Genomic DNA, 13,067 nt, shown 5'->3' with positions numbered 1-13,067 from the left:
TAATTATACACAAGGATCCAAACTTCTATCATAGCCCTGATGTGCCTGCTCTTGAGTTCAGTAGCTACATTTATCCTTTAATTAGCTTCCTGGAATGTGATTTGTTTTGTGGAGCTCCGACTGGCAGCTTCTGCAATGATATTGCCTTTCAAACTGTTATGGGACCTGAACATGTTTTCAGCTTTGACCTCTGGGCTGCATATGATTTTCAGTTTTGAAATGCGCAAAACACAAAACATAAAACACAATTTGCTAAATACCGTACAACAGTAATTGTAATCAAACAGGCAGTGTTCCTGGGGTAATCAGCTAGCCATACCGTATAAAGATAGTTCACTGTTACAGTACTTGGTCACGTTCCAAATTTGTGTTGTCAAGCGTTGGAATATGGGCATTAAACCTGGTATACAAATTTAACATGTATATTAACTGTATTCTGTGTGGCCCATCTAGCACTGGGATGGTTCTGAAGAGCTGTGATGTTGCTCTCAGCCAATCAAGTAGCCTGATTTACAAACATTCTAGAACATTCCTACACTTTATGGAGTACCAACACATCATATCAGTTCTAAGTTGTTTAAATAAAGGTGAAAAAACATAAATCATGCAATCATGTGTCTTTGTAAAGCTTTGAAAACACAACAAAAGGTCAAAGCTTTTTGCTTCGATTTGTAAAAGAAAAAAAAAAAGAAAAAAAGAGTAAAATGGCACCTGGACACCAGATACAAGGCAGTCTTTTACATTCTTTCATTTATAATATTCTATTAAAGTCAGCAAGGAAAGAAAATCAAAGCGTTTCCTGGCTGCGCATAGGATAGCTTTTGAAGACTAACACTATTTTTAGGCTTTAACATAAACCAGCAGTTCCAGGCTGAAGCACGGCATTGTGCGCACAGATGTTCTGATAATCATGAAAGAACTGACCAGTGTCAGCTTCTAAAGGCTTCCTTTCTGATGACATCATCATCATCGTCATCATCTCGCCACGAATCTGAAGTGTCCCAAAGGTGACAAGTTATAAACACGCAGGAATTAAGAAATCCTCTAACTGTAATGATACATTAAAACAATGTATATATATACAGCTTCAAAATGCTGAATAAACAAACAGTTATCAGGTCTTCCCCCCGGTTTCATGTTATTGTTTCCACTGAGATTTTAAAAGCAAGGAGATATTTTTGTCCCTCTTGCTCTTTTCCTGTACAGTTAATATATTCCTGACTTGGTTCCATTGTGAAACATAATGTAGAAAATGATAGAGGAATTTGTAATTATACATTTCAATGCATTAAATCAAACAATATGCTCTATTGAAGTCCTTGACACGTATGTCATAATCTGCAGTCTTTTCATTCTGCTTTCTGGGATTGCACAGTCTACGTGAGGACTGAAAGCAAAGTCCTTTTATGCAATAAACTCAGTTTGTGTTAAATTATTTTTGAGGTCAGACTCTTTGTATGCTCCATGCAGTTTTGGAAAGGTTGTTCATGCAAGCTTCTCTCAAAGTGACTATGAAACAGAGGAGCGATGATTTAGAAGTCTTGAGTGTGGTCTGCATACTGCTACTCACTTAACATGGTGAATGTACAGTACAGTGTTGGTTTACAAGTTTATAGAAAGCACAGTTCATGTGAATATAAATAGCCAATAATACACAGCAACAATGTTGTGAAATGGGACCTGCATAGGATTTATATCTGGCTAGTTCCAGTGAAGTACATTCACCAAAATGCATTTCAGCCCAGCCAAACACTAAGCATTGTAAATTGCATCTCACTCACTAATGCAGGCACCTAATCCTATTTGCATTCATATTAGTCCGAGAGGTATCCGAAGATTTGCCTATTTGTATGCTTGTGTGAGTTAAATAACTGTATGCATGATATCGGTATCTTTATAATTTAAATCTATAAAAACCCAATTCCTTTTTTAATATACTTTCCCAAGAGCAGGTGAAGAGAGGCCTAAACTTATTTCAAAAGCTGTACAGATCAGTAAACATGTGCACTGAACAGCGGGTAATGGACTCTATTATAAATGTACTGTCTGAGAATTAAATTCTCATATAGACGCCACTGTAGTGTGTTGGATAGGCAAGGCTTAAATCTCTCTGCATGCATTTTGACATGCAGACAGGATTAAAAAGAAAAATTCATCCGACACAGGTCTATTTATTCTGCTGTTGATATGTTGTGTGTGTGTGTGTGTGTGTGTGTGTGTGTGTGTGTATGTTATTTCTTTAACAATAATACTGTATATATTAAATTCAGATTAAAACAACTTCATATACCAAGTGTTCTTCTGATTTTGCATGATTTGCATTACTGTGCCATTTATAAAGTCGATTTAGTCATATTTGTATGAATCTTTCATAAAGTAAAATGCCAATGCAGCATGGCAATACAGAAATGTATTGGAGATCACTTCTTGGGAGAGACTACACCTTCTAGTCCCCTCCATCTCACCTTACCTTCTTACCTTACTCCCCACCAGCGGAAGGGAACCCGTGTCCATTCCAGGTTCATCAGGTATACTAAAACAATGAAGTACATTAGGAAGTGGTAAGAGGTTTCATTGATTCAGTGTATTAATTATTGACATGACTGGGGCAAGACCTGAATTGGACAGGCCAATGTTGCCTTATGTGGGTTAGGTCATGCATGCTGTATGTCCGTGAATCTGATTCAATATTTAATTAACAATAACTGATTATAATATTTTACAAGCTAATAACAAGAGGATTTTACTGGTGTAAAAAATAAATAAAAAAATAGGCATCTATTCCAACATGTAGATTTTAAATCGGTGAAAAAGTAGCAATGTAAATAAAAATATACAAATTGAACATCTAAATAATATGCGAGCATCTACATCTAAATAATATGTGAGTATCTAGGCAGTACTGGTCACATGCAAAAGGGCTGGGGTCATGACGAAATTGTCCATCAGCCAGACAAGCAGAACTGATTCGGATGCTAAATAATGGTTTAGATATTCAAAATTCCATATATATATATGCGAAAGGCTTCACTGAGCATTGGATCTTCCCATCAGAGCGCTATTCTACTTAAACATTCCTTTATGCAGCTTTAGTAAAATGCAGATGAATTTTAAACATACAGGCTTGTCTGGTAGAGGGACTGTTTAGCGAGTGTTTGCAGGTCAGTGCACACACTCAGCTGGGAGTTTAGGTTTCTTTGCACATGTGGGCCCAGGTCAGCTCACACCGCACCTCCACATGGGAGTGGGACACCGCACAGCACCCTTCTATATGACATATCAGAAATTATAAACCTGCACATTGAGAGCACATTGTGACAAACGCCTTTTGTATCCATTTAAAAATCTCATTTTGAAAAATTCATTGTTGGGGTTAATTAATGAATGCAATTAGCCAAGTACTGTAATATAATAGAGATTATAAAAACAAACTTGCAGCTGCAGAATGTTATATCAATCAATCCATTTTTATATTGCACCTTTCCTGCACAAAATCTCAAAGCGTAGCGCCTGAAATGCACGGCCATCTGAAGTAAAAGTGTTCTCAATCGATATTTGCAATAATAATTATTAACCTGAAATGTTACTGTCCTATGAAGTAGCCATGAAATAAACAAACCTGACATTCAAGTATTGGGAAGTTAAGCACTTGAGAAAGCAAAGCTGTCAACATAACCGGATCAAATATTGAGGTGTGCATTTTAAAACCCTAGCATTCAAATCAATGTCATGAATCAAATGGCTTGGCTCATAAGGTAACAACCATATAACCACATATAATCCTAATGGGCTACACACATACTAACATACACACATACTGTTCCATAGTTGTTTTAAAGATATTGGTTAAATAGAACTAGTAATTCACTCTGCATTAAAATAAATATATTATCCCTGTGCACAAACATGTAAAGTTACAAGGCATTCTTAACATTTTTAATTGTTTTAAATGAATCATGCGAGGCAGAATTCAAACATAATGTAAAAAACAAAAAACAAACCAAAAGAAAAAAAACCTCTCACCAGGTCTAGCTCTAGCTCTTGCTGTGCTGGGAGCTTGAGGGCTGGAGTCTGTTTGCATGAGGTAAAAGCAAAATGACATAAACCATACTTCTTCCAGACATACCTTTGTAGATAAAAAGAAACAGATGATACCGACTCCACACGCCCAACGGATACCAGTCAGTGCTTCTAAACAGGTTACAAGCACACACACAACCAGAGACTATATATAAATAAACAAAATATTTTATTTGTGGTTCTAGTGGCTTCATAAAATAAAAAAAAGCCTAAGATAGAGATAATGAATCTCTTTGGAAAAATTTAGCAATAATCTTTATCCTTTGTCATTGTAGAGTGGTGCCATCATTTCAAACTGTATCTCAGACAGTGTACACATGCAACTTTTTTGTTCTGTTGCCCAATTCTATTTTTCCTATGGCAATAGTCAGCTTGACAGGCATTATACACAATCCTTTGCCGAAATAGTGGAACTCTAAACCTGGCAATGGAATGCTGCTCCATCCATGAAGTTGTTTGTACTGGTTTTTATCTGTAGGCAAGCTAACATTTGCAAGCCATTTTACTTTGCAGGTCTTGACTGTTGTACATTATATCTTTAATAAGCATATCACTATAGGTTTCCTCTTGTTGCATGCCTGTTCCACATCATTACCATCCGGTTAGTGTTCGTTTTATTTCATGCATATCCATTATAAGTATTCTACCTGTACCCTATCTGTTTATAATGAAGCAGCTTGAAGTTTGAGATCAAACAAACAAACAGCTGTATGCACCACAAAATCGAACTGTTACCCAATTGGAATTAATGGCAAAACTCTCTAATTAGCATCTTTATTCTAATGTATTTACAAATGAACAAGTGTACAATTCACTATTAAATTCAAAAGTAGTAAGCAATAATTCATATTTAACCCTAACACTAACATGAATTAATCATGAATAAGCATGAATAAGTATTTAAGTTCAGACATCATTGTATTTCAATTGCTGACACTTATGTGTAACCAATTTATTGCAGAACACCGATATTTTGCATAGATAGTTAAAGAACATTGCATGAAACGAATGTTGCCATTTTAACTTTATTATGGGAGATGTGTATGGTTTTGATGGCCATATCCAAAGTATTTACTATTAAATAAAGTATTTTTCACTGACATGACCACGATTATTTGATTACATTACACATTAGCATGTTTCCCTTGAATATGATGGATTTAACTTAATTCCTGGAATTAGAGTAAGTGACCAAGTCATCTCAGCACACACACACACACACACACACACACACACACACACACACACACACACAGTCTAAGCAACAAGCTGCCTGTATTCATTTGTATATACAGTTTTCAACAGGCATTTAAACTGTTGTCTTTAGTAGGGCTGTGTAGCCTGTTCACATAACAATTACCAGAAGCTGATAAAGTTAATGCTTCGCATTTTGAGATGCAAAAAAAGCTAGAAGAAAATAAAAGCATATGGATAACATATAAAAAAAATTAGCTGCTTGTTTCACAGATAAATGCAATTTAAAACAATCTTTAACTGAAGAATGAATGCCGCAGTCATGTAACTAACTGTGGGCTGTAGATTGACAGACACGGCTTTCTTTTGTGAGCTTTTTAGAAAGAAGAAAAAAATTACTTGAAATAGACCATACTTACCATGCACAGTATTCTGTACTACAAACAACTATAACAAGAACTTGCAAGTGTATTTGATAATACAAACAAACAACAGTGTAGCTTCACTTAATTTATGCACCTTATACATTTACAATGTATTATAAGGAAGGAACTAGCAATCTATAAAACAAAATCAGATCAGTGTCTGCTGTACAGTGTCCAGTCATGTATTAGGATCATCACCAATTAAGGGGTGAGAACATAAAAGCAATTGAGTTTTCCTGGTAGGGGCTTCTTAAATAAGGCATTGAGCTTAAACTGATATATCAATTTACTTCCTTTCAGAAAACTTCAAAGAGAGGACCACTCTGGCTTCTTGTGTCTGCCCCACATCAATCACTGTTCTCATCTGGTATGATCGCCTCTGCAAGCTCTGGATCGCTGGGTGCTGTTAAAGTCTCCCCATCACATGGCTCGTATGCTTACAGATTCGAGGAAACAGCTCCTTGGAACTGTACTAAAAACTACACTACACTTAGAAACACTAAAAGAAACTTAATAAGTCATGACACATGTTTGACGAGAGGTCTTTCTCAGTGTCAATGAAACGTAGGTAACTTAACTTATACTTTTTGTTTTGTTTTGGATAACCATGTTAGTAAGTCTGTGGGTGGTTTGCATTTATATATAAAACTTACTTTAATGTTTGTCAAATTCATCGGGATAATTCCAAATGTATGACACTTAGCATGACTAACTAAGACAAGCTTTTTTCTTCTATATTTACTCAGCTTGGCGCTCTTTTTAGAGATATCAAAGTCGTCTGCACAGCATGAGCCCCGGAGGGTTGGAATAGCACTTCCACTGCAACACCTCGACAATGAGAAAGATCTTCTATGCGGGTATAAAAGGAATCTTTGTATTAGTTTGTACTTCAAACTTTGACTTAACCAGTTTTGTCAAACAAATCACAACTAAATATAGTGACACAGTACACATGCAACAAGATCTGCCACAGCAAGGGCCTTGGAAATGAATACATTTCATCCCTGTTAAGACATTGTTAAAATTGAAAGGCCTATTATGCTGTACTGTATCGCCCCTAAAGATCTACTTTAAAGTTTGGGATGCCTGCAACTCTAGCTATGAGTAAAATGAGCTTATGAAGAGAATCTGTGTTTAGGACAGTGCAAGCCAATTCACCACCCTAAACTTACTTTCTTTGTTTGTTTTTTTTCTCTCTCTTCCATTATAGACACACGCCACATGTACAGTAACATCACTTCCATGTATACAGTGACTTCTGGTTCCCATATGGTGTATCTCACTATAAAAAACATTTTTCAACTTGGCACAATGTAACATTAGCAGCTTCAATGCTTGAATAATGACATGTACTTTTGAATTTAAAAGAATAAAACACAGCTACGGACAACCCCACTAATTAGAAATGCAAAATACCAAAACATGCAATTAAAATCTAAAGAAAGAAATTCACGAGCACTGAATTAGGCGAGATTAAAAAAGGGAGAAATTATCAGCATTGAATTTACTTGAAGTGATCAGAGACATAATTTAGAGCGAGAACAAAGACAGCAAATGTTTTAAGAAAAAAGGGTCCCCACGTGAAGAGAGAAAACAAAGGGGTACAAGTGTAGTGTATATCAGCTGAAATCTATGAATACAAATCAGCCTAGATGAGAAGGAATTTTACATCAGGTATGGTCTATCACCCACCTCATCTGCCTGTGTGATCACTACTTCTGGTGTGCCGATACTTCTGTCAGCTGTTTCATCTTCACACCATTTCTCTTCTCTCTTGGCTTCGGCTGAGGGATCCAAGGCACCCCAGTCCTGCACCTTGGCAGGATCATTGTCCTCATCCTCATCAGGGAAATCAATGCTGACAGAAGTCTCTGAGCAGTTTGCAGAGGCTGGCAGTGACCCCACGGCAGCACAGGATACCCGAGACTGCTCGGAAGACTTCAGGACTACATAGGTCGATCCCTAGAAAGCAACACAGGATCCAAATTACCTTTAAATACAGCACACTTTGCATTAATAATTACGATGTGTTGTCACCACGGGTTGTAGAAACAAAGCAGTGTTTCTAGGGTTGTTTGTGTTACATCATTTTGTTCTACCTTTCCATGCTGCTGCAGTAGCAGCAGCAATTTGAATCATTCATTTTGTTAGTGCTGCATTCAAGCAGCTCACAAGGGTGAAGTAGTGTGTCACAAACTAGGTGTTTTGATTTGTTTCAATTTGAAATTATAATTTCGATTTACTTGTACAAGGATGGTAATCTGGCATATCATGTCTGATAACATCTCATAGTCTAGTGAACCACGTTGTTGCTGTTGTTGGTGATTATTGCTTCCACATTTTCTGAAATCCAGCTCCCTCTAATATATTATGCATGGCGTGTATACCGTGTTTGTTTTTACATTCACCCAACCGAAGAATACATACGTTAAACATTTCGATATTTAAGAAAAATTCATAACATCACCCCTGGTACTAAATAAGCAATTAATGTCTTGCTTACAGTACTGCCATCAGCAATTTGTCAAATGTTAGACTCAAGGCATAAGAGCTTTCTTTTATTTGCATTTTAGTCACCATGCGGTTTTCTATGCCAACTTGTTCTTAAATGTTGTTTATTTTCTGGTTTGAGTCTTGCTTTCCAAATTAACACACACACACACACACACACACACACACACACACACACACACACACACACACACACACACACACACACTGACACACACACACACACACACACACACACACACACACACACACTGACACACACACTGACACACACACACACACACACACACACACACACACTGACACACACACACACACACACACACACACACACACACTGACACACACACACACACACACACACACACACACACACACACGTTCTTGTTCTGGGCTGCCATGGTCTGGATTCAAGAATTATAGCACCACTTCAGTCAGTTTATGACTACATGTTATTGCACAGTTATATAATTGTTTATGACTACATGTTATTGCACAGTTATATAATTGTTTATGACTACATGTTATTGCACAGTTATATAATTGTTTATGACTACATGTTATTGCACAGTTATATAATTGTTTGGATAATGGAACAATTCTTCAAAACAGTGGTATCAGATTTACAGTGCAATCCAAAATGCATTTTAATGAAATGTGTTTTTATTTTTATTATTTAGTCCCAAGCCTTTTTCAGCTCTGCCCATTTTTAACACGCTTAACATTGCAAACAGAAAAAAGGGTTTCAAGATGCAATCATTACCTAAGTTTGATCTCTAGAGCAAGACGTTGCCCAAAGGGCTAGCAAATTAGAAAATTGGCAAGTTTGTCAGTCACCTAAAGCAAGTGTACAGGGACGTTCACTTAATATCCGCAACACATTTATTAATTGAGGACTATTTATTTTATTATGCTAACACTGTATGCACATTTTAATAATACTGCATACACGGATTATATACATAGCATTTTGTTTGACTATTTTTATTCCACAAACAAATTATGTATTCAGGTTGTATTCAGCTGTTTGCAGGGCGAGGTCCTGTTGTAAATATTCTACCTCTGTGTTTGGCAGTGGGAGGTTTGTTCAGCGAGTGTGCTTTGATGCTGTTTATATTAAATATTGAATAGCAAGCGATATTCATACTGTCAGGAAGGTTCAAGATTGAGGATACATAGGAGTTAAATGGCGCTTTTGACAACTATTGACAAAACACTGTGCTTTTAAAATATCAGCTTAAGGTTATTTAAAAACATGCAAGAAACATCTCCAGAATTTTAGTCATTAAGCAAAAACGTTGACATTTAAATTTACATCAACACTACTTTATTTTCAGAAATGATCTTGTGCAGTATTTGAAATTAAGTGTTATTAGCATGCCCGACCCTAGTAAAATACAGAACATAGAAAGTGTGGACAAATGTGACCCTATAAAAGAATGCATCAAGCATTCGTAAAAATATTGTTACCAAAATATATAACATGATCTGCAATTCCTCCAACTATATAGATTCACAAATATGCACAGCTGTGCATATTAAAAGCAAGGTAATAAAGTGTGCAACCTTACAGGAAAATGAACAGGAAAAAGTTACATTAGGTTTTCTTGAATTTTAGAAGCATTTCAATAATTGCTATAGAAGTATTTCAGACATTACTGGTAGGTGTGTAAATGTGTCTGGGTTGTATATATACGTATGCATTTGTTTGTGAAAGCAATGAGGTGTGTTTGTGTGTGTGTGGGCAGGTATTACTATCAATGTGCAGACAAAAATGTCCCCACAAAGATAGTTACTCTTGAAAAAACGATATTGTGGGGATGTCCTCACTTTGTAAAACACCTTTAAGAACTAAATATGCCTTCAAAAAAATAAATAAATAAATAAATAAATAAATAAATAAATAAATAAATTTAGTTTGTTGTCAACTTTCACCCTGTGTGGAGTTTTCTTTGACGGAAGTTAGAAATAGTAAATAAAAATACAGTGAGAGTCAATGAGAAGTCCCCACAAATATAGGAAGGCAAACGTGTGTGTGTGTGTGTGTGCACGCACACAATGCTCTACTACAGGGGAAGACAGTCATATCGTTGAAATGAAATGTTAAATGTTTGCCAAAACAAAGCAGAACAGTAATTAGCTTAGTGGGCAAAGCTCCACACCTTCATGGCTTAATCCAGTTATGTTCCAACGGCGCTGTGATGGGCAATATTGCTGTTAAGCAGCATCACTTCATTCTTCATTTGCCCTCACATTTGAGGGGATGATTCTTTTTACTGTCAGCGATGCAGCGCAGGACAGGTTTGTTACAGTCCAAGTGCAAAGACAGAAAGAAATTCAGTTCACTGACAAAGTGGAACACTGCACTGTGGAAGAAGGTGGCATTAAATTCGAGTGAGAGGTTACTTCTAAGGCTGACAGAAACCTGATCCAGCCTGTCAAATTACAGAGTCTCGCCTTCACAAAACTGACACAAATGTTCGGCTGAATTAAATGTTGTCTAATTAACTTACATGCACAAGGCTTCAAAGCAGACCTGCTACATGTTACTTAGTGAAGCTGCAGGAACATCAGGGCCTGAGAATGTATCAGTCAACATGGACTTGCCATCTCAGCTAACTGCTACAAGGTTAGAGCAGTTTTCATTTCCTCCCATCGCTCCTCTTAGTGCACCGTCTGCTTGTAATATTGCCAGACACAAAAACAGTTAACAGATTCACACAATAAGGGCAGAACTTGCATTGGCTCTGAAGTCTCCTGATGATCTGCCAGGAGTGATTGTGAATGGCCTGGCTGATGGGCTGATGACTGATAAAGGGAAAACAAACATTGTGGGTAATTCAGGAAAATATACACTGCTATGGCAACTAAAACTGCTGAGTGACAGTTGTTTACATAAAGACGCTTTCAAAAGGACTCCTTGTTTGTATATATACACTGCATACACAACTGTTTTGTGTAAATTGAAAAGAAATCTGATTTGCTCAGTCAGGATCTGTCCCTCAATCTATCCCGCATATTTATTTTATGTTTGTGATCTACACTGTGTCGCACAAACGCTGGAAGAAGGGTAACGTTTTTCAGAAGTCTCACTTTCTTCCAAGGCACAAAGGACTTGTATTCTCTCTGGAAACGCTCATGAAACTTTAGTTTTCTTCTGTGTATTGTCATCTCAATAAAATCCTATTTATTCTCGGAATGAAACAGCCTGGGGTCCCCCAATTAGCATATTTGCTTTGAGTGTATGATGTAGGTTACTCTAGAAGGAAAGTTTGTGGGTCCGTCCGTCCGTCCCCACCCCCTTCTAACACAGGGAATTAAATAATGGAAAAACAACAGAGTACAGGTTTTATGTTATCACTGGAAACTATGCATAGTGAGCCCCATAATCAGTCCAAGTGGTCTGCAATGGGGTTCATTTGAAACAGATCTGGTGGTATGACAGGAATTAGTATAATTCCTTTCCACTTGTATTTCAAGCACCAAAGAAACCACAAAGTGTATTCACTACCCACAAAAGACATTAGGAAGCATTAAGACTGCCACAAGATGTAATGGTAACTTAAGACACCCTAATGGTTTAATGATTAATAAAATGGTTACCTACATAACTAGCAAGAAGCAATCACAGTGCTACTCAAGCACAGAGGCTGTAATATTTGAAATAGTCTGAAATACTGACTGTTACAAAGGCTGACAACACACACCTGTTGCAAACACTCAGCAGTTCAATGGTTAAATGGTAATGTTTAGGAAATGTACTTTAATAATTAATTTTGGCATATATATATATATATATATATATATATATATATATATATATATAGGAAAATATATATTATACTATACAAATATTAAATATGTTTTTCTTCAGAGATTTACATTATTTATTTTGATACTGTGGTCTGATTTGGAAAAGGTATACAGTAATATAAAGCATACGGATATATATATATATATATATATATATATATATATATATATATATATATATATATATATATATATATATATACAGTATTGTGCAAAAGTTTTAGGCAGGAGTGAACAAAATGCTGTAAAGTAAGAATACTTTCAAAAATAGACATGTTAATAGATTATATTTATCAATTAACTAAATGCAAAGTGAGTGAACAGAAGAAAAATCTAAATCAAAACCATATTTGGTTTGAACATCCTTTGCCTTCAAAACAGCATCAATTCTTCTAGGTACACTTGCACAAAGTCAGGGATTTTGTAGGCATATAGTCAGGTGTATGATTAAACAATTATACCAAACAGGTGCTAATGATCATCAATTCAATATGTAGGTTGAAACACAATCATTAACAGAAACAGAAACAGCTGTGTAGGAGGAATAAAACTGGGTGAGGAACAGCCAAACTCAGCGAACAAGGTGAGGTTGCTGAAGACAGTTTACTGTCAAAAGTCATACACCATGGCAAGACTGAGCACAGCAACAAGACACAAGGTATTTATACTGCATCAGCAAGGTCTCTCCCAGGCAGAAATTTCAAGGCAGACAGGGGTTTCCAGATGTGCTGTCCAAGCTCTTTTGAAGAAGCACAAAGAAACTGGCAATGTTGAGGACCGTAGACGCAGTGGTCGGCCAAGGAAACTTACTGCAGCAGATGAAAGACACATCATGCTTACTTCCCTTCGCAATCGGAAGATGTCCAGCAGTGCCATCAGCTCAGAATTGGCAGAAAACAGTGGGACCCTGGTACACCCATCTACTGTCCGGAGAAGTCTGGTCGGAAGTGGCCTTCATGGAAGACTTGCGGCCAAAAAGCCATACCTCCGACGTGGAAACAAGGCCAAGCGACTCAACTATGCACGAAAACACAGGAACTGGGG

At 36.7% G+C, this 13,067-nt stretch overlaps 1 protein-coding gene across 2 annotated transcripts in view; it reads right to left on the bottom strand.

Moving 5' to 3' along the window:
* Positions 1 to 13,067, bottom strand: part of LOC117963677 (ankyrin repeat domain-containing protein SOWAHC-like) — a 106,279-nt gene that overhangs the window by 75,645 nt on the left and 17,567 nt on the right. For both annotated transcript variants that reach the window (XM_058993927.1, XM_034904648.2), the window contains one exon: positions 7,392 to 7,661. The gene's annotated coding sequence lies outside the window, so the exon portion shown is untranslated. The remainder of the gene's footprint in view (positions 1 to 7,391; positions 7,662 to 13,067) is intronic.

This window comes from Acipenser ruthenus, chromosome 20 (genome assembly GCF_902713425.1).
Source record: "Acipenser ruthenus chromosome 20, fAciRut3.2 maternal haplotype, whole genome shotgun sequence".
NCBI lineage: Eukaryota > Metazoa > Chordata > Actinopteri > Acipenseriformes > Acipenseridae > Acipenser > Acipenser ruthenus.
Note: the sequence above shows the minus strand (reverse complement) of the source record. Positions and strands in the feature narration are given on the sequence as shown.